Raw genomic sequence first — 27320 nt, 5'->3', positions numbered from 1 at the left:
TCAGGCAATGTGGGCAGTATGGTAATGAAGTACCAGGGCATAGCCACCACAAACCTGTCCAGGGTGGTTTAGGATAAGAACCTGTGCAATAAAGGCAGACGCTTCCATTGGTGGATCTATTTTGCTGTCACCAGTAACATTACCCTGACGGATAGCTTTAATGGAAGCATTCTTCACATTGAAACCAACATTGTCACCAGTTAAGGCTTTCTGATGGGTTTTATCATGCATTGACATAGATTTCACTTCAGTGGTAATATTAGCAGGAGCAAATTACACCACCGTACCAGGTTTCATAACACCGGTCTCACCACGACCCACTGGCACTGTACCAATACCACCAATCTTGTTGACATCCTGCAAGGGGAGATGAAGTGGTTTGTTTACAGGGCGGCCTGGAGGTTGAATGTGTGTTGTTCCTCGTGTCTTAATAAAGCTCGTAGTCTCAAAGGTGGAGAAGATGCTTTATTGTGAATTTGTTCTCTCTTCAGAGCTTAACTTATGGCTACCTCAAATGCTGCCTGCTTGTGTGTCTGTGTCCTGCTACCAGTTCTGCCTTCCGTGAAGTGTGTCCTCACTTCCTGTCCCTGTGTATATATAGCTCTCCCGTGCTCCCTCTAGTGCTTGCTCAGTTGTATTGCATCTACTCAGATCTACAATCACCACATCCCCCCTTTTCTCTTTACATATTTTCTGTACATCGTTAAAGAAAATTGTACAAAACAGTTACTTATGATATGTGTATCTATACAAGTGATGGTGCTATTGCATATTTTACAAAGCCAATTTATATTTATGAGTCCACTCAATAAAAACATTTATGAGTCCAAACTTGATTTTTTTTTCTTTTGTTGTTGTTGACATGGTGATATTGATATTGCAACTCCGTTGTGAATGTTGTTGGTGTTCCTTGTTATTTTAAGTAACCAATACGTCATCCCGAGGTGTTTGCATGGTCGAACCACTGATGTTGACTGACATGGACTTTTTTCTGTGCTTGTGGTATCAATTTATTATGTCATCTGCCTTGAAAGCTGGTGTGCTTGCTTGTTCTGAAGCAGATGTGAGTTTGTGCAATTCGTTGTCATCCCATGGCATGTTTGTAGTCTTGTCATTGTTTTGCAGTGTGCTGTGGCATTGTCCTTCGTGTGCAGAGTTGTACCATTTTGTACAAGTCGTTTCATTGCTGTTGTTTCTGTCGTTCCTGTCTTTGTTGTTTCGTTGCCGTTCTTGTTGCTGTTTTTGTCGTTTCTGTCTTTGTTGTTGTCACTATCTTTGTTATGCTTCTTGTTGGTTTTGTTGTTCTTCTTGTAGTTTTTGTCGTTGTGCTTGTAGTTTTTGTTGGTGCTGTTGTTCTTGTTTCTGCAGTGCTTCTTGCGATTTTTGTTGTCCTTGTCGTGCTTCTTGTTGCTTTTGTTCTTGCTGTTGTTGTTCTCGTTTCTGCTGTGCCTCTTGTGGCTTTTGTTTTTCTTGTTATGCTCAATGAGTGTCCCATGTGGATAATTTGAGTCATTGACCGTTTCAGTCTCGAGAATGGTGAGAATGATCTGATGTTGCATCGATGCTGGTGACATCAGTCATTTGTGGAGGATTTGATTCCTCATCTTTGCTTTCATGGTGCTCCTCTTCCGGAGTCAAATTCTTCGCGATTTCATTTGACGCGGTCTCTCTGGATTCTTGGTGCTCCTCTTCCGGAGTCAAAATCTTCTTGACTACAATTGACGTGGTCTCTCTGGACCCTTGGCGCTCCTCTTCCGGAGTCAAAATCTGCATGATTTCACTTGAGTGGTCTTTCTGAACTCTTGGTGCTCCTCTACTGGAGTCAAAATCTTCATGGTTTCTGTTGATGTTGTCTCACTGGACTCTTGGTGCTCCTCTTCTGGAGTCAAAGTCTGCATGGTTTCCATTGGCGTTGTCTCTCTGGACACTTGGTGGCCCGACTCTGTGCTTCTGTACAGACAAGCTGAGAACTGTCAGTCTCGCTGCGATCCTGTACGTCGAGTGTGATCACCTTGTCACAGTTTTCGCATGCAGTGGGTAGATGTACGTTGTCTTTTTCTTGTTTATGTGAGCTTGGTAGACTTTCATAGTCTGCTTGTGGTTGCTCAGATACCTTCATGGTCTTGTTCATGCATGGTGTTCGCCAGAGAGTGTTTGCTTGCATCCCTTTCGGAGTCTTTCATCACTCTCACTGTGGAGCCTGTCATCGCTCTCTCTGTGGAGTCTTTCTGTGCTCTCTGTGTGGCGTCGTCTTCTTCTTGGGTATTGCTGTCATCCAATGTATCGACGATCTGCCATGGCACCATGGTGTTGGATTCATCTACCACGAGTAGATTCATGTTGAGCTTTGCGACCGTGTCGCTGATGCTGTGATCAGCATATCCGAATAACTCAGCCATGTCTGAGTAGTATTCTTCGAAAAACAAATCATAGAACATATAGAACATAGAACAGTACAGCACAGAACAGGCCCTTCGGCCCTCGATGTTGTGCCGAGCAATGATCACCCTACTTAAACCCACGTAACCCGTATACCCGTAACCCAACAATCCCCCCCATTAACCTTACACTATGGGCAATTTAGCATGGCCAATCCACCTAACCCGCACATCTTTGGACTGTGGGAGGAAACCGGAGCACCCGGAGGAAACCCACGCACAAACGGGGAGGACGTGCAGACTCCACACAGACAGTGACCCAGCCGGGAATCGAACCTGGGACCCTGGAGCTGTGAAGCATTGATGCTAACCACCATGCTACCGTGAGGCCCCAAAGTGTCCGATCCCGATTGCAGTGGGATGCACCCAGCAAATCGTGCCCATTAACCTGCTTTCAATTCCAGAATTTTTATTAATTGATTTTCAATTCCACCAGCTGCCGTGGTGGGATTTGAACCCATGTTCCCAGAGCATTAGCCTGGACCTCTGGATTACTCATCCAGTGACATTACCACTATGTTGTTTCGGAATTCTTTTTGTTCTCTTCACTTTGGGTGGTGCAGACTGCTTTTTCCAGGGTGTTGTGAGAGTTATTTTCAACTGCTGGTTTAAGTTCAGGCATTTTTCTGTGTTCTGAGGCAAGAAAATCTGGTTTTACAGCTTTAAGTATTTTGTTTGCGATTTTCGGGCATTTCCCTTTTAAGTAGGCGTGGTCCGGATGCTCAGACGTCATGACGCTCGTGACGTCATGCGTAGGAATCAATTGCGCATGCGCAACTCGGCCTTCCTTTACTGTGCGGTTTTGTGTCCAATGCGCATGCGCGGCCTGCACATAACGATCAGCAACAGGAACTTCTTTTAACTGCGCATGCGCGGCTTGCGCATGCGCAGAATGCAAAACGGGTGATTGTAACTGCGCATGCGCGGCTTCCATTTCCTACGCATGTGCAGATGCAGTTTGTAGTTCTTTGTCTGCCCGAGACTGCAAAATGTGGTCCAACGCCATTTTATCGCGGATTTCAACGTTTTTTCTTTCTAAAAGTTGTAAGTTACCTTTTCCTTTCGACCTGGACTGGATTTCAGCATTTTGGCTTTGTGAAAAATTCAAGTTATTTCTTCTTTTTGATCTGTACTTTTCTTGACTGAAACCTTTCTGTTCTGATTTTGATTGTTTGAGTTTTGCATCACTCAGTCTCTGTGCAGTTTGGCCTCTGAGCATACCGTGCTGTTCAAATTTCTTACAGTACTCTTGTTTAGTATTGTTTGTAAGCTGTTGCTGTCTTCATCTTTTGAGTATTTAAATCCATTATACTTTCCTAGCTTCATGTCCTGCGATGAACATTGCTATTTTAATTTTGTCTGAGGCTGCTGCTACATCATTAGCTATGATATATAAATCGAACCATTGTTTAAACATTTTCCAGACATTTCTTACATTGCCAGTCGTGTCTAGCTGAGGTGGGTATCCATGCCGCATCCTCGAATTAGCAATGTCTTCCCAAGTCGAATGTCCAGTAGGAGATTTCCATGCCATTTTGTTCTTTCCGTGTCTGCAGCTGAGTTGTCCTGTAGTAAGCGTCTGAAGCCACTTCTGGTACCATGTGTTGTTCCTCGTGTCTTAATAAAGCTCGTAGTCTCAAATGTGGAGAAGATGCTTTATTGTGAAGTCGTTCTCTCTTCAGAACTTAACTTACGGCTACCTCAAATGCTGCCTGCTTGTCTCTGTGTCCTGCTACCAGTTCTGCCTTCCGTGAACTGTGTCCTCACTTCCTGTCCCTGTGTATATATAGCTCTCCCGTGCTCCCTCTAGTGCTTGCTCAGTTGTATTGCATCTACTCAGATCTACGATCACCACAGAATGCTGTCCCGGGCCTCCAAATGAGTGTGTCCCATGACCTTGCCTTCTTTCTTAGTAATTTCCCAACCTTTGAACCAGGACATATTTGAACTGGTTTTCAGCATATTGTCACCATTCCAACCAGAGATGGGGACAAAAGCAAGAGTAGCTGGATTGTAGCCTATCTTCCTAATGGAAATGGCAACTTCCTTGGTGATTTCCTCAAGTTGATTTGCGCTGTATGGTGGCTCAGTCGAGTCCATCTTGTTGATAACAATAATTAGCTGCTTCACACCCAGGGTGTAGGCCAACAGGGCACGCTGTCTAGTTTGGCCATTCTTTGATGTGCCAGCTTCAAACTCACCCACAGCAGCAGCAGCAAGCAGCTCGGCAGTCAGCCTGTGACGTTCCAGAAATCGGTTTCTTAGTAAAGTCCCTGCATCCAGCGGCATCAATGAAGTTTCAAATTTCCAGAGAGATGTCTGTGGTAATGATGCGACCATCAATTCACACGAGACGAAGAGGTGAAGTGAATAGTGGTTTTAATCAGCTAGATCTGTGCCTGCCTGTGACTGATCTGTACTGAGTGCCGCCTACTGGCTGCAGGTCTATATACCTCCCCCGAGGGTGTGTTCAAATCCCACCACACCAGCTGATGGAAGTTAAAATCAATTAATAAAATCTGGAACTGAAAGTTAATCTCAGCAGCAGCAACCATGAAACTGCCATCAATCACGATTTAAAAGCCCATCTGCTTCAGTAATACCCTTCAAGGATGGAAATCTGCTGATCCTTACCCGCTCTGGCCTACATGTGACTCCAGACCCACATCAATGTGGTTGAATCTGAACTACCCCCTGCAATTACCTGGCAAGCGACTTGATTCAAGGGCAATTAGCGATGGCCAGAGACACCCACATCCTGTGCTAGAATTTTAAAAAACCTAAGTTTTTTTTTAAAAAGTGGGGCAAATAGATTTTGTCTTAATTCTGTGCCTGAACATTTTTTTGCCAGCTATCAGGCAGTGCAGCTGGAGAGGGGAGTACAGCAATCCCTTCACTGTAAAATACAGCAACCACTCAACAGCTATAAGATTTGTCAGTTCTTGACCAAACCACAAGATGGCACAATACACCATGGTGAAACTCTGGCCAGCTTGTTGTCATGGTTGCTGATTCTCTTCACCCTGAATACCGAAAACATTCAGAGACCCGACATTAAATATACTGAAGGCTAACAAGCGCCCGCGGTATTTTGCTTTTATTTCATCAGATAGAGCAATGCAGTGATCCCACAGATCTTGCGATGACGCTCAATGAGGTACTGCTCAGGCCTCAGTTGGGGAGTTGTGTGCATTTCTGCTCTTCATACTCCAAGAAGGCCATACGTAATAATAACAACCTTTTATTGTCACAAGTATGAAGTTACTGTGAAAAGCCCCTAGTCGCCACATCCCGGCGCCTGTTCGGGTAAGCTGGTATGGGAATTGAACCCGCGCTGCTGGCCTTGTTCTGCATCACAAACCAGCTGTCTAGCCCACTGAGCTAAACCAGCCCTCGGGATGGTGTGTGGGAAGGTGCAGAGAAGAGCAACTGGAATCATCCTCATGGTTAAGGGATGAGTTGGACGGATGAGCGGAAATGTTTGTCTCATCGGATAAATTACAAATGATGCAGATAAGCTGAATGTAGAATGTTATTTCAATGTCTGTCAGGCTGCTGGGACCATGAGACCACACATTTAAAATAGTGAGACGTATATCAGAACAACCCTCTAAACCAACTCAACAATATCTGAGGAAGGATGTTCTTGCTATGGGGGGAGGTGCAGTCAAGGTTTACCAGACTGATTCCTGGGATGGCAGGACTGATGTACGAGGAGAGAACGAATCGTTTAGGATTGTGTTCACTGGAGTTCAGAAGAATAAGGGAGGGATCTCATAAAAACCTATAAAACTCTAACAAGAGTAGACAGTGTAGATCAGCAAGGATGTTCCCGATGGTGGGCGTGCCCAGAACCGGGTGTCACAGTCTGAGGATATGGGATAGACCATTTAGGACGGAGGTGAGGAGAAATTTCTTCACCCAGAGAGTGGTGAGCCGGTGTAATTTGTTACCATAGGAACTAGTTGAGTCCAAAACATTGAATGGTTTCAAGAAGCAGTTAGATGCAGCACTTGGGGTGAAGGGGATCAAAGGTTATGGGGGAAAGTGGGATTAGGCTATTGAGTTGGATGATCAACCATGATCATAATGAATGGCAGGGTAGGCTCGAAGGGCTGAATGGCCTCCTGCTGCTCCTATTTTTTCTATGTTTCTATAATAGGAATATCCTGCAGATGAGGTAAAAGTGACTAAGGTATTAGAAATGTTCAAAATGTAGGTAGGTACTGCAAATTGGGATAGTAGATGGATCAGCTTTGATGGGCAGAACGGCCATTTCACATCCTTGACTTTCATTCTTGTTACTGAAAATAAGTTGTAAACTCGCACAGAAAATTGCCAGATATCCTGCCCGTTTACTGTCTCCTACAGTTCCAATCACCCAGAGTAAATACACAAGGAGTGGCAATCTCCATTCCCCGACGCCGATCGGGGAGAATCCCTTTTGTTTTTTAATTTAGAGCACCCAATTCCTTTTTTCCAATTAAGGGGCAATTTAGCGTGGCCAATCCACCTACTGTGCACACCTTCGCGTTGTGCGGGGCGAAACCCACGCAAACACGGGGAGAATGTGCAAAATCTACACCGACAGTGACCCAGAGCCGGGATCGAACCTGGGACCTCGGTGCTGTGAGGCTGCAGTGCTAACCAATGCGCCACAGTGCTGCCCTTGGAGAATCCCTTTTTATGATGGAATCGGGACGGTGCCTGTTTTCAGATGCTCCGCCCCCTCCAAAGTATCATCTGGGGTATGCCGCACGCCATTGGGATGACCTCAAGATGTTACCTGATGGCCTTCCCCTGATGCTCTGTTCCCGATGGGCCGGGTTCCCGACCGTGCGGTTGATTCAACGGTTGGCAATCGATTGTGGCGGCTGCGGACTGTGTCCAGCGCTGCCGACAGTCGGGCAGGAGCCGTGCTGCTGGCTGGGGGGCTTCGGCGAGGGCTGGGGGCACTGGTGGGGAGTGGTGAGGGGGTGTCCAGGGTGGCACAATTTGGCATGTCGGGTCCGCGCACGGCCGGCGCCATGTTGTACGGCACGACCGCTGCAGGTCATTGCCGTGCGCATGTGCAGCCACAGACCCGGCAATTCTCCAGGCGTTTATATCGGGGAGGATGTGCATTTTACGTGGCACGGCTGCTGGCCCCTCACTGGTCGGAGGGTCGGTGCTGGGGCCGCACCGATTTTTCCCACGTGAAACGCCACGGATCCTCCGGACATAGCCCAAAATCGGAGAATCCAACCCAAGGTTCTTACTTCCCACCCATGGCAACTACAGAGATGAAATCTCAGTTTGGAAAGCACAGCAGTTTGAGCAATTTGAAACCACATCCTGCACATAAACCACAAAATGGCCTCACCACTGACACAAATGTTAACACTTCCACCAGCAATTCTTCATTGTGCACAAAAGCCGAGAATCCACCCACTCTAGATTAAAGCATCAACAAATGTAGCAATAAAAAACCTACAACTAACTCCTGCTGCTCATTCTCGTCACTGGGAGAACCATGCAGATCTCCTCCTTTGAAACACAAGGCAAAACTCTGCAATGTCCTCCCTGCTGATGTCACAATCTGCGGAACCAGCTCAAATGCTGGGCTACTCCATCAGTTGCCAGTTAATCCCTCCCTACTGACTTTACCTGTCCTGCCTGGCACCTCTTTTTCCCCTTTCGACCTTCCAACGGCTGGGGGAGCCCATTAGTCCTTTCCAAAGGCTGTCAAAATGTCCCACACTCCCATTCCTGCGGCATGATGCAGTCGCTCACCTTTAAGTGGCCACATCCCTTTAGACTTGAGCTGAAGTCTGAATTCCTCCCCCCCCCTCCCCCCACCCCACACACACACACACACATACACACGCTCTCCTTCAGCCATCTCCCTGTACGAGACCAGAGATGTTTATGAAGTTATGTGTAATAGTAAATCAGTGGGCTGATTGCTTACACTTAGTTCTCTGCACTAACCAATAGTAATAACTCGCGCATTCCCCCTCCCCCCACCACCACCACCACCACACACACACACACACACACACACAAGCGCAACAATATGTTTGCGAGGGCTGGCTGGAGGTCATGGACTATCCAGCACGAGATTCCTCACTGCTGTCCCCAAAGGGTCTTCCACAAACTAAAATCTCAGTTGCGGCCTACGTCCTGGTTTTCAAATGTACCAACATGCCACAGAGGATGTGGGTTGCACCCGTTATCTCAAAGTGAGAGTCCTCGGAAGAGGTAGAGCTGGTGAACATGGTGAACTGCGAGAGTGGCAAAGAAGTGAAATCCGAGAGTTTCCTCTCTCTGCACTTAAACCAAAGCACCGTACTGTAGGTTGGGAAAATGGCTGATAAAAGCCTACACTTTATGCTGGACTTTATACACAGGCATAGAACACAAGATCAAGGATGTTATGATAGATCTTTTAAAAAACAAACACTGTTTCAGCCTCAACTGTCCAACTCTAGGCACCACACTTTAGGAAAGTTCCATAGAGTCCCTACAGTGCAGAAGAAGGCCATTCAGCCCTTCGAATCTGCCCCAACCCACTGAAAGAGCACCCTACCTAGGCCCACTCGTCCGCCTAACCTGTGGTGAATGTAACATGATAATTCACACTATGTCTTTGTAAGCGCAGTAGCGTTATCCAACCACTAGGGGGAGTAGCTCTGGGAATGCTCAGGAGCTTGTACAGGGCTCCACCCTTGGCTCCGCTCACGACTTCTCCCCCTAGTGCTGCTGTATAAATACCCTTGTCCAGAGTCAGCCTGCAGTTCACTGAGAGTTCATCAACGGGTAACAGGCTGGCTCTGTAGTAAGTCGATTAAAGCCTAGATTCATATCGGAAACACGTGTCTGGTGAATTGATGGTTCCATCAGTACCCAATTAATTTTTCCAATTAAGGTGCAATTTAGCGTGGCCAATCCACCTAGCTTGAACATCTTTGGGTTGTGGGGGTGAAACCCATGCAGAATGTGCAAAGTCCACACGGACAGTGACCCAGAGCCGGGATCGAACCTGGGAACTCGGCGCCATGAGGCAGCAGTGCAAACCCACTGCGCCACCGTGCTGCCCTTCCTCCGCCTAACCTGCACATCTTTGGACACTAAGGGGTAATTTTAGCCAGGCCAATCTACCTAACCTGCAGATCTTTGGACTGTGGGAGGAAACCAGAGCACCCAGAGAAAACCCACACAAACACGGGGAAAACGTGCAAACTCCACGCAGACAGTCACCCAAGGCCAGAATTGAACCCGGGTCCCTGGCGCTGTGAGGCAGCAGCGCTAACCACTGTGCCACCGTGCAGCCCAATGTGAAGGTATTAGCGAGCACACAGAAAAAATTCATGAGAAGGTTCCTGGGAAAAGGAACTTTAGTTACAGGGATATATTGGAGAAACTTGAGCTGTTCTGCACAGGGGAGACAAAGTTGAGAGGAGATTTAACAGTGACATACACGTCTGGGCGGGTTAGATGACATGACAATTGCTTTTATGCAGCGGGCGGTTAGGATCTGGAACGTACTGCCTGAGAGTGTGGTGGAGGCAGGTTCAATACTGCCTTGGAAAAGAAAATTTGATAATTGTCGAAAGGGAAAATAATGACTGGGCCACAGGGAAAAGGCAGGGCAGTGGGTAGAAGTGTGTTGCTCTTGCAGAGACCAGTATGGGCACGGTGGGCCGCACAGCCCCTTTCTGTCCTGGAACGATCGCATGATCCGATGATTCTGTTTTTCTCTCCACAGAGGCTGACTGCCCTGCTGAGTGTTTCCACCAGGCTGGGTGGAGTTACGAGGCTAAGTCAGGGGAGTGGGCCGAGATAGGATGCTCTTTCAGAGGGTTGTGTTAACTCGATAGGCCGAATGGCCTCCTGCACTGTAGGGGTTCCATGATCCTATGATTGAATGATGCAGACCTACATTCCTATTGATGTAGTCTGTTTCTGACTTTGGATGTGCTATCGCGACCAGATGCCAAGTGCACTTATAGAAGATGTGAAATCAAATCAGAGAACAAGTTGCCCAGGGGCTGGTCAGCGAGAGGGAGAGGGGTGAAGAGCTGGGAACTGATCATTTGCATTGCTCTGCTGAGGGACCCAGTCATCCTCAAACCAGCAGAGGGAACTGAAAAAAGTGGAAAAGATCCTGAGAGATATAGTGACATCTGAACTGATTTCTTCACAATGAACTGAGTCATTTTAGCCCATTGCATCACATATTCCGTAAGTAAATGTCAAACGTTGCACAAGACTTTGTGATAGTTCCCTTTTTCGGGCAGCACAGTATCATGGTGGTTAGCATAAATGCTTCACAGCTCCAGGGTCCCAGGTTCGATTCCTGGCTGGGTCACTGTCTGTGCGGAGTCTGCACGTCCTCCCCGTGTGTGCGTGGGTTTCCTCCGGGTGCTCTGGTTTCCTCCCACAGCCCAAAGATGTGCGGGTTAGGTGGATTGGCCATGCTAAATTGCCCGTAGTGTCCTAAAAAGTAAAGTTAAGGGGGGGGTTGTTGGGTTACGGGTATAGGGTGGATACGTGGGTTTGAGTAGGGTGGTCATTGCTCGGCACAACATCGAGGGCTGAAGGGCCTGTTCTGTGCTGTACTGTTCTATGTTCTATGTTCTATGTTTTATTGAAACTATTTAAAAGTTTTCCCTGTTGAACCCATGAGCACTATTGGTTCAAATGGTGGAGGGACATGTGGGTTGGGGGGGGTGGGTTGTGGCAGATGGGGAGGACGCCTGGGGGCGGTATGCAGGGTTGGGAGGGTGGTGGTGTGTGAGGGCCAGGGGTGTGTGTGAAGGGGGGCTTTGGGGGAAGTGGGGTGGGCGCCTGAGGGGTGGATGTGTTTGGGTGTTGCGGGCGTGGGGTTTGGGGAGAGGGGGACCCTTGTCATCTATGACCTCATGAACACATTGACACCATGGCCTTGAGGAAACCTGGCTGAGGGTGATGACAACTCCCTCCAAATGAAGCCTCCACCCTGCCTCTACCTTTCAGCACTTGCTTCATTCAGATTGTGGCAGTGGCACCATGGGTCTTATAACCAAATCCCGCAGTAGCCCCTCCTCCAATGAGCATCTCTCCCCTCTTACCTTTCACTTATAATCCTCATTCTCTATCGCCTACACAGGTTCCTCAGACTCCACATCAAACATTTCTCATGCCTGGTGATCTCAGCCCACATCTTCAATCATCATGTTCTCTCTTCGTTGAGTTCAGTGCCCTCCTATCCTTCCTGAATGTAAACTCCCCAATCCACAACAGGCCCACCCCCTCCTCCTTGTCTTCTCACTTGGCCATGTTACTGTTAGCATGTTAACCACAGGAACAAGGCAATCTCTGAGCATGTCCACTATCGGACAGCAGCTTCTTCCCCACAACACCTCTTGTTTCTGTGTTCACCGCAGGAAACATGTCTCCCAATTCACTTCCATCTGCATTTTCAAAATCCCAACTGTGTAAGCTTCGGCCCTCCATTCACCACAGCATTTCTGCAGCAACCGGTCTACACAATCACACCCTCATTCCCACCTTTGATGCCCTAGTCCACAATAAAACCATTGCTCTCTCAACCTGGCCACTCCCTCAGTATGGCCCTCCCCTCATCTCCCTTAACTCCAAGGGGTGCAGACTTGAAAGTATATGACAGACAGTCAGTTTTGTCATTCATTGCCAGATCTGACTGGACCACATATAGTGAGCCCTGCTGTCTTCTGCAAAAATTGTTTCCTATTCCAGGATCATCCTGGAATGAAAATATAATCCATATGTTTCTTTTTTCTACTGAAAGCTGTCTTCTTGAATTCTTCTCTCTTCTCTTTTTCTTCTTCTTCTTCTGCTTCTCCTTCTTGTGCAGTCCCTCGGGATCGAGGAGGGTTGGCTTCCATTCTGTTTTGGTGGGTTCTGAGATGGCTGATAAATTCAATGCGTGATCTCTGCAGATTCTGCCACCTGCAGGGCTGGTGGTGTTTGAAGGATTGGGTAGGTGGGTTGCTCAGAGGTTTGGGCACTACCTCCAATGCCTCACCAAAACCTCTCAAAGTGTCTGTTGCCTTCCCGGATGTATCTTCTCTGTTTTGTTCAGACCCAGGCTCAGGATGTTTGTCTGACCCACTCTCATCTCTAACAACAAGCATCAGGAGTTCATGGACTTCTATTCTCAGTAGGTCTGAGACCATCTGATTAGTTGACTCTGCTGCATCCCTCCTTTCCATTAGCCCACCTCACCAAACTTCCTCTAATCCTGCCCTGGCCTCACTCCAAACATGGATCGTTCTCTAATTTCTCTCACATCTCCCCTCATGTGGCTCCAAGCTCAACATATCTATACGCCTCACTACCTTCTCCCTCAACTCTATTTCCACTAAACAGTTAACAAGTCAACTTGCCTTCTCCTCGCAGGATCCTCCACTTTGCTAGCAGTGCACTCACGCCCATGGATTTCCCAACAACGTCGGGGTGGCCAACAATGGAAAGCCCCATTGGCTGGCTCCACACCAGGAAACTGCCCTTATTTCTTTCAACAAGCTTTTATTCATCTTTCATTTTACTTGGCTAGGTATCTTGTTTGACAACATTAATGTGGGACACTTTACCACGTTAAATCTGTTATTTTTTTCCTTTACTCATTCATGGTATGTGGGCATCGCTGGCTGCACCAACATTTATTACCCATTCCTGAGGGCAGTTCTATGGATCTGGAGTCACATGTAGGCAAGAGACCAGGTAAGGACGGCAGATTTCCTTCCCTAAAGGGCATTAGTGAACCAGATGGGTTTTTATGACAATCGACACCAGGGCTAGGATTCTCCCCTACCCGACGGGGCGGGGGGTCCCGGAGGGACGGAGTGGCTCCCTCTCCGCCGGCCGGTGCAAACGGCCTTTGGCGCCCCGCCAGCCGGGCCGAAAGCCCTTCGCCGGCCAGTGAATGACTGCGCATGCGCCGGTGCGTCAGCAGCTGCTGACGGCGTACCGGCGCATGCGCAGGGGAGGGGGTCTCTTCCGCCTCTGCCATGATGAAGACCATGGCGGGGGCGGAAGAAAAAGAGTGCCCCCACGGCACAGGCCCGCCCGCCGATCGGTGGGCCCCCACAAGCCAGATAGCCCCACGCCCCCCCAGCGCCGCCAATCCCGCCGGCACCAGACGTGCTTTGATTCCGCCCGGCGGGAAAGGCCTGTCAGCAGCGGGTCTTCGGCCCATCGCAGGCCTGAGAATCACCGCGGGGGGCCGGCCGACCGGCGCGGCGCGATTCCCACCCCCGCTGAATCCCAGGTGGCAGAGAGCCCCCGGGAGGTTGGAGAATTCAGCCCCAGTTTTCCAGGTTCCAGGTTTCCAGATTCCAGGTTTTGCCTTTGAATTCAAATTCCACCGTCTGCCCAGGTGGGATTTGAACCCAGGCCCCCAGAGCATGACCCTGGTTCTTCAGATTACTAATCTAGCGACAATACCACTATGCCACTGCTTCCCCTTTATAAATTGTTGCTGCCTCTGCAACTAAAATCACTTCCACTGAAAGTATAGTAGACTGATTGTTTTCGAAGCTGTGGAAGTTAAAAAGTTGAGAGAGCAGAATGAACATGGTCACCTGATCGGCGTCATGTGAACAAACTCTATTTTGTCACGGTTCTGGTTTCGATCTCAGAAGTTGTTGTGAAAGAAATATAACCCGTGATCCGATGTTTAAAACATAACTGCGAAATACTGGAATTTCGGGAGGAAATGCAGTTCAAGTGTCAGCACAAAATAAATACTGAAGCTGTCAAGGTGGGGAGTTTATAATTTCTGGGAAATTAGCCAGGCTCTGTTACGCTAGCCAGTTGACGTTTCTTCCCTCAATGCAACACTACAAAGTCCAAAGCTGAAAGCAGACATGGAAAAAGTGAGTTTAAGAATCGGAACCACTCAGCCGTGTAAATAATTCAATGCTGGATATTCCAACATTGGCGTTAATAGGAGCCTTTGGCAGCACTTAGTACTGACCAAGAGTATAATGCTGATCTGATCTTTCCTCCACTCAAGCAGTAAGTGTTGACTCATTTCCCCATAGTTGCCCTGAGTGCTAACTCATGATTCGAGTCAAGTGATCTGAATGATTATATCCTCCAAGTTGTCAACAGAGAAAACCTGTGCTACCCAAGCAGAGCAGAACCTATAGTGAATGAACGTCTGATGACAAACAGAAGTCAGCGCAAATAAGTCCCCTGTGAGGGATGGCACCAAGAGAGATTGAGAGCATATCTTGGACAAGAACAATTTCTGTCCATATAGCACATTTAATGTTATAAATTGACCAAAGCTGCTTCAGATGGGCAATGTGAAATAAAATATTACTCTGAGCTGCGTAAGGGCAATAGTCAGTCAAATAATAGATATTGGGGCCTACACAACTGAAGGGTGGCATGGTAACACAGTGGTTCTCACTATTGCTTCAGGGTCCCATGTTCGATTCCTGGCTAGGGTCACTGTCTGTGCCGAGTCTGCACGTTCTCCCCGTATCTGCGCGGGTTTCCTCCGGGTGCTCCGGTTTCCTCCCACAGCCCAAAGCTGTCCAGGTTAGGTGGATAAGCCATGATAAATTTCCCTCGGTGTTGAAGAAGGTCAGGTGGGGTTACAGGGATAGGGTGGAGGTGTGGGCTTAAGTAGGGTGCTCTTTCCAAGGGTCGGCGCAGACTCGATGGGTTGAATGGCCTCCTTCTGCACATTCTATGATTCTATGAAGTGGTAAATTCTATGATTCTATGAAGATGCCCATCCAGCCACCAATGGTGTTGGTTAAAACTGGAGAGATTCAAGAGGCCTGAATTAGAGGCCTTGGTGCTGGAGGCAATTACAAAACAGGCTTGACCAGGAACAGATGGAGGTCAGCGAGCACAGGGGTGGAAAGGGAACGGGACTTTGTGTGCATTAAGATACGGGGAACAGACTATTGAATAACTTCAGGCTTACAGAGGATATAAGGTGGGAGACCAGCCAGGAGTGCATTGGAATAGTCAAGTCTAGAGGTAAAGAATGAGGGTTATAGCAGCCGATGAGCTAAGACAGGGCAAAGCTGGGCAATATTAGGAAGGTTGGACGTAGGCAGTCCTAGTGACGGCACAAATAGGAATTCAGAGCCTCATCTTGGGCTCAGATAGGGCATTAATATTGTGAATAGACTGGTTAAATCTCTGACAGTTGCACAGGAGAAGAATGGAGTCAGGAGCTAGGGAACAGAGATTGAACGAGGGAGCCAAATGGAATGGGAGAGATCTACCAACCATGTTACACCCGAAAGGCAGTGCAGTGCAGTGCGACCAGTTGATGCCAGGAGATCCCTCTTCCAGGATCTAACCTGACTCGCCATGCCTTGCGAGATCACAATGTGAATCCCGCCCATTGTGGATGGGAACACTTTTTAGCAAATCTGCATATTAGAGTGAGTCAGCTAGTCTCACTCTAACACCCACTCCCACTCCCAATCTTGCTCCAGGATTGCACATAGTGTCCTGGAAATTGATCTTCAACTCCTGAAGACTCTTGGCCAATCCTGGAGGGTTGACAACCTGACTGCGTGTTGTTGTTTGTTCTGGGTGAGTGTGCTTAACACTCAATTTGGCTCTGTTTCGTTACTTAGCTCTGGAGTCGCCAGGTATCGTTAAGATACCGCCACAAGCTACAAGGTCAAGTTCAAAGCAATAAAACCATACACCAATTAGTAAGTTCAAACAACTGAGTTTATTATAATACAATTATAATACTACCCATGCACACGCTCAGAGGATTAAACTATTCCTACCGCTAAATAAACCAATACTTATCTCGAAGGGAACTGCCGGATCAGGGGACAAGGCCTCTTGCTCTGCTCTGGTCTGCAGACATCAGGTTGGTACGGGTTAAAAAGGGGTCAGGAGTGTCTATCTCTGGTAGCGATCGTTGTGAGACTTACTTGCTGGTGGCTGCTGTCCCAAACCTCTCTTCTCTCTCATTCAAGGTCTTCTTTGGCAAAAGCTGGTCGAGATGCTGGTCCAGAGAGGAGGGCTGGTTAAGAAGAACAAACTAAGTGTGGGACCTGTCTTTTATAGGTCCCAGGGCTTCGCGTTTCCATTTGGCAATCCAGGGAAGGAGTGGCGAATGGGAGAGAAATAGACTGGCATTCAGGCGGTGGCATGGTGATATTGACACTGGACCAGAGATCCAGGGCAATGTGCCCGGTTCGAGTCCCACTCCAGCAGATGGTAAAATTTTAATTCAATAAAAGTCTGATATTGACTTCCGGTGGCGGCGATGTCCGAGTGAGCCGCACATTCGGTGGGCTCTCACTCCGGCCGGGCTGAACAGCTGATTCCCCGCGACTGTGGGACCACGGGGGCGGCAGAAAGGCTGCCGTGAAAGAAGAGGAGAGCGGGCTGCAGCAGATGGAAGTGTGGGAGGCCAGCAGGTGAGGAGGAAAGAGAGAGAGACGGAGGCAAGGAGGAAGCTGACCTGAAGGGTAAGATGGCGGACCCACGGACCTTCCTTCCTCCAGGACAAAGGGGGAAAAAAGTTTGGAGTTGCTGAGGAGGGACAGCTTGGACCCACTTCAAATGCCCAGGAGGTAAAATTTAAGGAGCTGGGCAAAGGAAAGCAGCAGCGAAGGCGCGGAGGAGCGGGCTGCGGCACATGGAACAGCGGGATTCCAGAAGGCAGAAGAAGAAGGAGAAAAAGGGACAGAGACAAGGACCTGAAGAAAATTACCTGGGACCTAAGATGGCGGACACACGGACCCCGGACTCAGCAATCCAGCTGGCGCTGGATAACATGCTCCAGGTAATGAAGTCCAGTTTTGAAGCGCTGAAGCGGGACAGCTTGGACCCAATCCAGAAAACGGTGGATCAGCTGAACCAGAGGCTGGATGCACAAGATGTTAAAGTTAAGGAGCTGGGAGAGGCGGTGGAGGAGCAGGCGGATGCGCAAACGGTTGCAGCGCTCGAAGTGGACGGCCTGCTTGCCAGAACGCTGTGTTCCCAGGTTTTGTATTTTGGAAACAAGAAGCCAGACTCTTTGGCACTGAGTAGATCTCTGGAATCAGCTTTGGAGAGAGTCAGTTCGATTAGTTTACGGACAACCGGTGGGTTGGCCAAGGACAGTGTTCTGCCTGAGAATGGCCAATGATTGGTTCCTGCGTGGTGCTTTCTGAGAGAACTTAGCAGAAGTGTTTAGACCTTGGAAGTGAAAGGAACAGACTCTCTCTCTCCTGCTTGCTGAAGTGAAATAACTGCTCTATTGTTCTGTAAGCAGGCAGTGCCGGGCACATCCTTTGCTGTAAACCTGAAATGAAGCTGAGTCTGAAGAGAAGGTAGACAACCCTGCCAGAGAAAATCATCTGAAGCCTAGAAGGAAGAAGTACAAAAACAAATTCCTGAACTTCAGAAAGACATTGACTGGAAGTCACCCCAGTGTATCAAAAATCCTTAACCTTATATTTTTATTAATATTTTCTCTCCCCTTCCGCCACCCTTTCCCCCCTGCATTGTTTGTGTGTGTAGAGAGAGTGAGACGGGTTAGGAAGGGGGAGGTGGTGTTGGGAAAGGGGTAATAAGACAGTCACTTACATGTTCTGTCTGTTTAATTATGATACTGTACATGATAAAACATTACTTGTGTTTTAAGGCTACAAACCTGGTGACTAGCCTATTGGGCTCAACCAAGGACCTCGGGTATTTGAAGTAAAACCTAATTTTGCGTTTTCGGATCAAGCGGGGCAGGAATTGACATGCACAAGTCTGGGGATCGTGACACAGGAAATAGTTGGACAGTGGTGGTCCGAGGAATGAAATCCAGGTTGGGGCAGTGTGTGGATGCCAGATGCTATCCCATTCATCGCCGTTATTATCCACTTCCATTTCGAGTGGGATACAGGGAAGAACCCAATCCATGATCTAAGAGGAAGGAGCACAGTTATAAACAGAGAGACCCATACATGGAATGAAGTCCTGAATAAAGTAATGGTGGATAAATCAAGGGGACAAAGCAGGGGATTAACACCCTAGGAGTGTTTCCCCAGATAAAAGCAAGGCGGGCCAATTAATGTTCCTCATTTGTAAACATCTTCTGACCTTGTGATAAATGATTCATTGGAAATTAAACGTGGACAAACATGCTATATTTCTGTTCAGTTGTGGAATTAACAGTCACATGCAAACAAAGCGTATATGTCCTTAAGTCTTTAGTTTCATTATCCTGGTCAACAGTGAGACAGTGGGAAAAGCCTGAGACTACTGATAGCAGAGAAGCAAAAGGCAATTCGTTGATAAACCGAGAACACTGCAAACAGGATGAGAACGCACTGATTAGCTCTATTTTACTGATAACAATATTGATCAGCAGTATATCCATGTTGTGAGAATCAGAAAGGTTTATGTCCCAGAGCTGTTGGCATGATACCAACGACCTTTTCTCCTCTACCAGGCCTACGCAATACGGAAATGGATCTGTTTCTGTTCCTTTCCTAAATGTGGCATTATCGTTAACACACAAGAACAGTTAGTTCTGTACATGGTCAAGCACAGTACACTTGTGATAATCCGAGAAGGCGGGGGGGAGGGGAGAGGGCTAGAATGAATAGCACAGCCTCAGTACGTTTCACGGTGTGCTCAGGATTGAATTAACTCTGTATCAGTAGCCATGCCTTTGAAACTTATAAAATATTAATCAATGCGCAGTGCTTACATTCCATTTTGCTAGGTAATTAATAATGGTATGTTTGTTGTTCCCTGTTGCGCTGTTTTCCCTGCTGCTTGCTCAGGGTGATATTTTGGGTCTTTCTTTTATAAATTTAGAGTACCCAATTCATTTTATTTTCCAGTTGAGGGGCAATTTAATGTGGTCAATCCACTTACCCTGCACCTAGCAGCACGGTAGCATTGTGGATAGCACAATTGCTTCACAGCTCCAGGGTCCCAGGTTCGATTCCGGCTTGGGTCACTGTCTGTGCAGAGTCTGCACATCCTCCCCACGTGTGCGTGGGTTTCCTCCGGGTGCTCCGGTTTCCTCCCACAGTCCAAAGATGTGCAGGTTAGGTGGATTGGCCATGATAAATTGCCCTTAGTGTCCACAATTGCCCTTAGTTTTGGGTGGGGTTACTGGGTTATGGGGTTATGGGGATAGGGTGGAGGTGTTGACCTTGGGTAGGGTGTTCTTTCCAAGAGCCGGTGCAGACTCGATGGGCTGAATGGCCTCCTTCTGCACTGTAAATTCTGTGATAATACCTCTTGAGGTTGTGGGGGGGTGAGACCCACGCAGGCACGGGAAGAATGTGAAAACTCCAGCTGGGCAGTGATCCGGAGCCGTGATGGAACCCGGGTCCTCAGCGCCATGAGGCAGCAGTGTCATTCTTGCAAAAGAAACTGCCCCTTCTCGATGTCCTGAAAGGTGATGAGGGGCTTTCTCCTTCACTCATAGCAATCTTTGTGATGATAGTGCTTCCTCTTCTGTAACTATCTCATGATTCAACTCCTAGTTCTACAGTAGCAATAAGTAGACCCAGTCAGCCTGAATTAATATTGGTCGGGTAATGTTGGTTAACACAATGGGTTACGTTTTCGCACTGTGTTTCAAATCCAACCACAACTGTTGTGTCGAGGATCATGTGGGAAAATGATCTTGAGTCACCTCAATGCAATTTCCAATCGAAACTATTTTATGCAACTCATCCAGACAAAGCAAACGGTGGCCAATGTGGGAAAAGGAACATTTTCCCAGTTACCACATGTAGTGCTACTGTGAGCTTGTGACTCAGGCACATGTTGGAGGAGGGAAGAGAATTGTTCACTCTGCATCTCACCATTTATTAACTGACCTCAGAGCTTGAGACTGACACCAGAGATCTTCACTACCAAAACATGTTTGATTACGTTGTATTAGCTCTTTCTCGACTAATACCAATAAAGCTGAAGGCAACTGGAGAGGATGAACATTGACGGACGCGTCTTCTTACGGGTCCTGCACAGACTAACTAAGATGGCTGCTGCATCACGTGACATTAAAATTTCCTGAGATGACATAACTATTTATGCACAATATATTTAAATGAGTACACTTTACATATTAGTACGCACGCTCTCACAACAAATTCAAGAATTTTATCTTTGGATTGGAAAATTGCCCCTGTTACTATTTTAAAATAAGAAAGATAAACTCTGAAATTATGGGTCTATTAATCTAAGTCATGGAGTTGTTACTAGAATCTATTATTAGATTGCCTGAGCACGCGGAGAAACATGAGCAGATGAGAAAGGTAGCATATCTAATATGCGATGGTAAGAAACGTGGTAGATGTGGGAGTTAGGGATGTTATTTATATGGATTTCAGGAAGACATTTGACGAAGTTCCCATAAGAGACTTTTCACAAAAATGAGAGCACATGGAATTGGAGGTAAGCTACTGGATAGAGAATTAGTTAGGAGGTAGGAGACAGAGAGTAAGGGTAAAGGATATGTACTCAAGTTGACAAAAAAGGACAAGCATTTACTCTCAGGGATCGATGCTAGAGACACAGCTTTTCAGTATATTTATGACTCAGATCTGATATATGATGACACTAAGTTAGATGGCACAGTCAGTAATGTCTGTGGGAGCAGAACGTTGCATTGATAGATTAAGTGAGTGGACAAAACTGTGACAGTTGGAATTCAATGTTGAAAAGTGTGAAGTCCTCCTCTCTGCACCTAAAGACAGATCAGTGTATTTCCTAAAGAATCTAGGATCTGTGAATGAGCAGAGACGTTCGGGGATCAATGTATAGAAATTACTTAAAGCTAATTGGCAAAAATGATCAAAAGGATTGGTGGAATGTTGACTTTATTTGAAGAGAGTTGGATCACAGAGGGATCAAAGTTATGTTAAACTGTACAGAACTCTGATTAGACCCTATCTGGAGTATTGCATTGAGTCTGAGCATGGCACCTCAGGAAGGATATTGGCCTTGGAGACCATGCACCACAGATTTGCCTGAATGTCACCCAGGCTAAAGGGTTAAATAGTGAGGACAAGTTGCATAGGCAATGCTCAAATTCATTCAAACATAAAAGATTAAGGGGTAATATAATTGGGAAGCGTAAGATAAATGGAGATAAATTATTTCCTTCAGTGGGACCATCCAGAATTAGGGGGCATAACCTTAACATCACAGTTAAGTCATTCAGGGTTGATACCGGAAAGTACTTATTCACCAAAGGGTAGTGGGAGTCTCGCAGCGCGATTCTCCGCTTTACTCTGAAATGACCCGCGACGGCGTGAAAACCGGCACAAACCACTCCGGCGTCAAGGGCCCTCGAAAGAGAGGAATTCTCCACTTACCTCCACTTTCTCGGGTGCAAGGTGGACGCCGGAGGGGTTTGCGCCGCTCCAGCCGGCGCCAAAGGGACTGCACGAGATCACTCATGCGCCAAAGGGCCGGCGTGATCTTGCGCATTCCCGGAACCGCCGGCGTGTTTTTCCGCATGCGCAGGTGTTCTCTTCTCCGCGGCGGCCATGGTGGAGCCCTACAGGGTCCGGCACGGAAGGAAGGAGTACCCGCACTGAAGTGTTGGGCACTGTGGACTTGTGAAGCAGATAGATGCCACCAACACTGAAGAAGGTTCAACACTATTTTATTAACTCTTATTAAATAATAGACATACTATAATTGTGGGTTTACACGATGTTAGTTTAACTAGAGGCCTGTGCCTGTCCGAACCAGTTGAATCTCTCAGCACGTGGTGAGAGTCTGTACTGTACTTGATGAGCTCTTGTGCTTCTGAGAAGCAGCATCCAGAATGAGCGGGAAAAGTGATGCCCTCTGCCTTTATAGTGCGTGTGTTCTAACTGGTGATTGGCTGCGGTGTTTGTGCATGTTGATTGGTCCTAGTGTATGTCCATCAGTGTGTGTCTGCACCATGATATACTGGTGTATATTATGACGTCGCCCCTTTTTTAAAAAATTGGCTGTGAATGTGTGACAATAAATAGTGTGGGTGTGTGAAGAATGTTCCTGACTACATGTGAGGTGCGAAGACATATGTACAGATCTATATACAGGAAAACAAAGCTATAGACAAGGGAAGGTGCCTGGTGCAGATAGTTAGTTTGCAATAAATTGAACAAGAACAGTGCTACATACAAACCAATAGAAAACAATTTTAAAAGGAAGGAAACCTCTCAGAGAGTCTAGAAATTTTCGAAGTTCATAAATTCAGTCTCTGAGGTGGGCGATGAGCTCTGGTTGACCGCCTCAAGGGTGGGTCAATGGCCACCAGATCAGGAGCAGGGTGGGCTGCAACACAGTCAGGGGGCGGCAGAGTGACCAGAAGCTCTGCACTGTCCATGGCAGAGTTAGCAGAGGAGCAGGGTGGGCTGCAGCACAGTCAGGGGGAGGCAGAGTGACCAGAGGCTCTGCACTGTCCATGGCAGGGTTAGCAGAGGAGCAGGGTGGGCTGCAGCACAGTCAGGGGGGAAGGCAGAGTGACTGGAAGCTCTGCACAGTCCATGGCAGGGTTAGCAGGGGGAGGCAGAGTGACCAGAGGCTCTGCACTGTCCATGGCAGGGTTAGCAGAGGAGCAGGGTGGGCTGCAGCACAGTCAGGGGGAGGCAGAGTGACCAGAGGCTCTGCACAGTCCATGGCAGGGTTAGCAGGGGGAGGCAGAGTGACCAGAGGCTCTGCACAGTCCATGGCAGGGTTAGCAGAGGAGCTGCTCGGAGGTTCCCGTGACGACTATGGAACAATGCGAAGGGCACGCCGATTGCGGCGCCGAATGGAACTGTCTGGTAACCTAACCAGGAAAGAACGGAGGGCCACCTGCCTATGGACAACAGCAGGTGCAGACCAGCCAACATCCAGTAGATGAATGCGAATCTTGTCGTTTTGCTGGATGTCGGGATGATCAGCAGCACGTGTGTGTCGCCTTTTGCTGCGCCTGAGACGTCTGCATCCTGTGAAGCACTGGAACATGATTAAGATTCGGGGTGTGAATCGATGGCACCATCGTCCTCAGGGTTTAGTTCATCAGAAACTGTGCAGGCGACAGCCCAGTGGAGAGCGGGGCGGAGCGATAGGCCAACAAAGCGAGATGGAAGTCAGATCCAGCATCGGCAGCCTTGCGGAGTAGCCTCTTAACTATGTGGACCCCCTTTTCCGCCTTGCCATTGGACTGAGGGTACAAGGGACTGGATGTGATGTGCGCAAAGTTGTACTGCCGGGCGAAGCTGGCCCATTCCTGGCTTGTGAAGTAGGGGCCATTGTCCGACATCACTGTGAGCGGGATGCCATGCCGGGCAAACGTCTCTTTGCACGCCCGAATGACAGAGGAACAAGTGAGGTCGTGCAACCTGATGACCTCCGGGTAGTTAGAGAAGTAATCAATGATTAACACATAGTCCCTGCCCAATGCGTGGAACAGGTCGATGCCCACCTTGGTCCAGGGCGATGTGACCATATCATGGGGCATCTGGGTCTCCCGTGGTTGTGCGGGTTGATTAACGCTGGCAGGTGGGGCAATTGAGTACCGCATTGGCAATGTCGTCGTTGATTCCCGGCCAATAGACAGCTTCCCTGGCACTGTGGCGACATTTTTCAACACCTAGATGGCCTTCGTGCAGCTGCTCTAGGATCAGCTGGCGCATGCTGTGCGGGATCACGATGCGGTCTAGCTTCAGGAGAACCCCATCAATGACCGCCAGATCGTCACGAACATTGTAAACTGTGGGCATTGGCCCTTGAGCCATCCGTCTGTCATTAGGCGCATGACACGCTGTAGAAGGGGGTCAGCCGCAGTCTGGCGGTGAATTTGTACCAGGCGTGCATCCGATGCTGGCAAGTAGGAGGCTGCGAACTGAACGTGAGCGTCGACCTGGCAAACGAACCCTCCGTGACCGCATGGAGTGGTGACCGACCTAGAGAGGGCGTCGGCAACAACAAGGTCTTTGCCAGGGGTATAAACGAGTTGGAAATCATACCTCCGGAGCTTGAGCAGGATGCGCTGGAGACGAGGCGTCATATCATTCAAGTCCTTTTGTATTATGTTGACGAGCAGACAATGGTCGGTCTCAACAGTAAACTGGGGAAGTTCATAACATAGTCGTGGAACTTCATGACACCAGTCAGAAGGCCGAGGCACTCCTTCTCTATTTACGCGTAGCGCTGTTCTGTGGGGGCCATTGCCCGTGACGCATACGCAACGGGGGCCCATGACAAGGCCTCATCACGCTGCAGAGGCATGGCTCCAATATCAGACTGACTGGCGTCCGAAGGGATTTTTGTTTCCTTGTTCGGATCGAAAAAGGCCAGCACTGGGGCCGTGGATAGCTTGGCCTTCAGTTCCCTCCACTCGAGCTCGTGGGCAGGGAGCCACTGGAAGTCCGTTGTCTTCCGGGCCAGGTTACGGAGAGAAGTGGTATGTGAGGCGAGATTGGGAATAAACTTTCCTAGGAAATTTACCATGCCCAGGAACCGGAGGAACGCTTTCTTTTCCTCGGGCGTTTTCATGGATGTGATGGCAGCAATCTTGTCTTCTTCCGGCCGCACACCCAAACTGGAAATATGATCACCCAGGAATTTAAGGTCCGACTGGCCGAAAGAGCATTTGGCCCTATTGAGGCGGAGGCCATGCTCATGAATGCGCTTGAAGACGCGCTTGAGGCGGCTGATGTGCTTCTGCGGGGTAGTAGACCAAATTATTATGTCGTCGACGTAGACACGGACACCTTCGATTCCCTCCATCATCTGTTCCATTAGTCTGTGAAAGACTTCGGACGCCAAGATGATGCCAAATGGCATTCAGTTATAGCAGTATCTGCCAAAGAGCGTATTGAATGTACACAGCTTTCTGCTTGATTCATCCAGCTGGATTTGCCAGAAGCCTTTTGAGGCATCCAGTTTTGTGAAGAGTTTGGCGTGGGCCATTTCACACGTGAGTTCCTCACGTTTAGGGAATTGGGTAGTGCTCCCGCATGATATTCCGATTAAGGTCCTTAGGATCAATGCAGATCCTTAGCTCACTGGACGGTTTCTTAACACAGACCATGGAACTCACCCAGTCGGTCGGTTCCGTGACTCTGGATATGTCCCCTTGGTCCTGGAGGTCCTGGAGCTGTTGCTTGAGGCGGTCCTTAAGGGGCGCTGGGACCCTGCGAGGTGCGTGTATCACGGGCATGGCGTTGGGTTTGAGTAGAAACTTGTATGTATACGGAAGCATGCCCATGCCCTTGAAGACGTTATGGTAGTGTTGGATGATGGAGTCGAGTTGCGCCCTGAAGTCGGTGTCAGGAGAGGCAGACACATCGCTGGGAAAGAGAGAGTGAACCCTCTGCACCAAGTTCAGCAGCTGGCAACGATCTCGAAGGATAGGACAGCTGTGTGAGCAGAGTGTGTCACCTTGAGTTGGCAGGAGCCACTAGCAGCAATGGCATTCCCGTTATACTCAAGCAGTTGGCATGCAGAAGGCAGGACGGCAGGCTGGACACGGGGGCTACGAAGGTCAGACGATGCAATTAGATTGGCGGATGCGCCAGTGTCCAGGCGGAGCCTTACTGGGGACCGGTTGACCGTAACACTCATCATCCGGATCAATGCTGTGTATTGGAATGGGTTTGGTGCAGCGCTTAGGCGACATCCTGTGCTTGGTTATGATGCCAATTTAGAAAGGGGTTTGCAGGTCATCGCTGTCAAAGTCGGAGGACAGATCTGGGACAGGTTTGTTGATTGTGGGCTGAATGGCCCGGACATCCTGCAAGGCTGGCTGGATCTTCGGAAACTAGCAGGCTGAGTCGACCTGCATAAAGCACCATAGTGGCCAGGTTTGCCACACTGGAAAAAGCATCGGTCTTCGCGGGACATTGCCAGCTTTAGGTGGGCGGAGCCACAGTTTCTGCACGCCGTTGCGTCGGCGTGTTCGTTGCACCACCGCGCATGTGCGGTGCGATCCAGTGTGGTGCGCGGCTGCGCAGTACGTTCCTCGATGTCACCACGTTCGTTGCGTCCCAGCGCGGAGCCCGCGAAAAGCGCACAAAATGGCCGCCTTCGTCAAGACTTAGGCCTTGGAGAGACTTAATTACCTGATCCGTTCTGCCTCGTGGGGAGCTTGCCGCGCCGTTTCAGCAGCCTGGATGCGGGTATAATCATGTGGAGGCGTGCTCATGCAGGTCTCTATGCCAGTGGACAGGGTGAGCTGTTTAACTTAAGCAGCACGGTAGCATGGTGGTTAGCATAAATGCTTCACAGCTCCAGGGTCCCAGGTTCGATTCCCGGCTGGGTCGCTGTCTGTGCGGAGTCTGCATGTCCTCCCCGTGTGTGCGTGGGTTTCCTCCGGGTGCTCCGGTTTCCTCCCACAGTCCAAAGATGTCGGGTTAGGTGGATTGGCATGCTAAATTGCCCGTAGTGTCCTAATGAAAGTAAGGTTAAGGGGGGGGGTTGTTGGGTTACGGGTATAGGGTGGATACGTGGGTTGTGTAGGGTGATCATGGCTCGGCACAACATCGAGGGCCGAAGGGCCTGTTCTGTGCTGTACTGTTCTATGTTCTAGCTGCTGGCGAAGGGGCTCCGATTGCACACCATAAACTATCTGGTCACAGATCATGGAGTCAGAGGTGGACCCGTAGTTGCAGGACTGCGCAAGGACACGGAGGTGGGTGATAAAGGACTGGAAAGATTCGTCCTTACCCTGTAGGCGCTGCTGAACATGTAGCGTTCGAAGCTCTCGTTTACCTCGACCTCAGTGGGCTGTCGAACTTTAGGAGGACCGTTTTGAACTTTGATTTATCCTCCCCGTCAGCGAAGGTGAGCGAGTTGAAAGACGTTGAGGGCATGGTCCCCGGCTGTGGAGAGGAAGAGAGCAATCTTCCGTGCGTCCGAGGCAGCTTCCAGGTCCATGGCCTCGAGGTATAGCTGGAA

At 48.7% G+C, this 27320-nt stretch overlaps 1 pseudogene; it reads right to left on the bottom strand.

The window, feature by feature from the left end:
- LOC119956706 lies at positions 1-25208 on the bottom strand (annotated as a pseudogene).
- Positions 25209-27320: the final 2112 nt, after the last annotated feature.

Source organism: Scyliorhinus canicula, chromosome 2 (genome assembly GCF_902713615.1).
Source record: "Scyliorhinus canicula chromosome 2, sScyCan1.1, whole genome shotgun sequence".
NCBI classification, from domain to species: domain Eukaryota; kingdom Metazoa; phylum Chordata; class Chondrichthyes; order Carcharhiniformes; family Scyliorhinidae; genus Scyliorhinus; species Scyliorhinus canicula.
Note: the sequence above shows the minus strand (reverse complement) of the source record. Positions and strands in the feature narration are given on the sequence as shown.